Source organism: Guillardia theta (genome assembly GCF_000315625.1).
Source record: "Guillardia theta CCMP2712 unplaced genomic scaffold GUITHscaffold_81, whole genome shotgun sequence".
Lineage (NCBI taxonomy): Eukaryota > Cryptophyceae > Pyrenomonadales > Geminigeraceae > Guillardia > Guillardia theta.
The window spans coordinates 192710-195474 of record NW_005434593.1 but is presented as its reverse complement, the minus strand read 5'-3'; positions in this window follow the sequence as shown (position 1 = coordinate 195474).

Here is a 2765-nt window from a genome sequence, read left to right as displayed (position 1 = left end):
CTCCTGCTCCTGCTCCTGCTCCTGCTCTTGCTCCTGCTCTTGCTCCTGCTCCTGCTCCTGCTCCTGCTCCTGCTCCTCCTCCTCCTCCTCCTCCTCCTCCTCCTCCTGCTCTTCCTTCTCATATCGTCACCCAGGTTTGCAAAGCTGTTGGATGTTTCAACAACGTCACTGCTGGTTTTTCCTTCTTCTCATGCCAACATGACATTCAAATCTGACATCCACGATGCAGGAAACTATCAGCCAGGAGTGATTCAGATGAGATTCAGATGGTGAGCAATCGAATAATTTCTGCACAACAATCCCTATCCCTTGTTGTTCGTAAGTTTCAATCTCATTGGATAAGATCGTCCAATTGCAAACTTTGTTAAGATTTCTGCTCCTCCTTCCCACTACATCTTAACATGTTTTGTCTCAGTCAACTCTGCTTATGACTTCTTGCTCTTTGCTCTCTCCTGCATGTCATACATCATATTTTCATCTCTTCTTTGATCTGAATCCTCCTCATCCTCCGTTCATCATCATCTCCATCATTTCTCCATCCTTATCATCGTTATCACCATCATCATTACCATCATTCTCATTATCATCTCTATCACCTCTATCATCATCACCAAATTTTCACCATCTTTTTCATCATTCTCATTATCAACTTTATCACCTCTATCATCATCACCACCTCATCACAACCATTTTCATTCTATCACCATCACTATCATCATCTTACGCTTCTGTCTTCAAGGTATCTCATTCATCCCAACAACTCGGTGATCGACGCTGTCAAAGTTCTCCGAATTGAAAACCCTGTCTGGGGAGGAGCGTCAGAGAAAGCTGGGTAAAATCCTGCTGCTGCTGTTGCTGCTGCTGCTGCTGCTGCTCCTCCTCCTCCTCCTCCTCCTCCTCCTCCTCCTCCTCCTCCTCCTCCCTCCTCCCTCCTCCCTCCTCCCTCCTCCTCCTCCCTCTTCCTCCTTCCTCCTTCCTCTTTCTTTGTCTATCTCTCTCTCGCGTCTTCTGTTTCCGTAACTCTTCCCTTTGTCTTGTTCCTTGGTGTATGTTCTGCTTGCTGAAATGATTCCAGGTACTGGTGGCTGGCACCGAGCTTTAGCACTTGGCTTCCAAGGTGATAATGGATATGATGCTGATGATGATGATGGAAACGGAGATGATGATGATGATGATGAGTATGATGCTTGTGATTATGATGATAATCATGATGGAAATGGAGATGACGATGACAATGATAATGATGGAGATGAAGTTGAGTCCTAAGACAGACGAATTTTGTTGACATACTGTTCCAGCGGGTTTTACAAGAGCCTCTTTGAGATTGACGGCCTATGGATGATTCAAGTTTGTTCTGATTGCACATCCGTCTGAAGATGCTGATGATGTTGAAGGATGAACCTGTTTGGATCCAGAACGATCGTGGGGTTCACATAGGAAATGTTATCCCATTCGAGAGGAGGTCAACATTATTCTCACTGAGATGTTGCTGTCTGAGATGTTCATGCAGCACAATTCACTACTACCTCTGTTTGTTCGGACTTGTCTTCGTACCATTCTACTCCATGGTGAAACATCCTCCTCCTCCTCCTGCTCCTCCTCCTGCTCCTCCTCCTGCTCCTCCTCCTGCTCCTGCTCCTCCTCCTCCTCCTCCTCTTTCTCTTCACCCTCCATGCACTGATATGCTCTCAGGCGCTTTCCCCAGATGCAACAAGAGCTACCAGATGGTCTTCAATCGTCATCTCGTTCCTCTCCTTTGTCAACCTGAGTTCGTCTCCTCCTCCACGTTGCTCTCTTCATGCCAACATGTGCCTTTAGGCATGTACAACTCACTCTACCCGCCTTGCGAGCCCAAGTTCACGCGCGCTCTGGGATGTACTAATCTGAACTGGGACCCAGCAGTGAAGGTGAGAAGGAGGAGGAGAAGAGGAAGAGGAAGAGGAAGGGGAAGAGGAAGCGGGGGGAGGGGAGGGGGGAGGGGGGAGGAGGAGGAGGAGAGGTTTTCTGCCATTGACAACAATGCTGTCTTGCAGACCAAGTTTCCAAACACTATCTGGAAACAAGTCTTCACAGAATCGGTGATTCGGCTGTCTTCAAACATGTCTTGGATCACCTCAGCTTGCTGATTGCTACATTACATCAGTGTCTCGCAATCAGTGGGTTTGTTTTCTCTGGGCTGTTCTTCTACAACTTCCTTGCAAAGAGAGCATTCATAAGTACTTTCACAACATTCACACAACTGTCTCTCACCTGCACGCTGCAGAGAGGATATTCTCAAAGCGCTTTCTCTCTGGCTACCGTGATCTGCGGAGAGAGCATCTGAAGAAAGTATGACATGCCTTGTTCTCCTCTGATGGAACTTACAACATTTCCTCACAGCTCTTCTGCCGGTTCATCATGTTCGATGTCTCCTCTCTTGCAAGGGATGAATGGTATCGCAAGAAAATGCAACTCGGGATTCCCCTCCCTGAGGTGAGATGTTGCTGGTCTTCCCTCCCCTGCCATATCTGACCGGCCTCCTGCTCCTGCTCCTGCTCCTGCTCCTGCTCCTCCTCCTCCTCCTCCTCCTCCTTTCCTGGATCTCGTGCGTGAGAGGATGAATGCAAAGGCCTTGCATCAAAGTCCGCATGAGGTTGTCAATCTGCTTGGTTCGAGGATGGGCAGGTCCTGAAGACACAGAAATATAAGAATGATGATGATGATAACGAGGATGACGATGACGATGATGATGATGATGATGATGATGATGATGATAACGACGATGA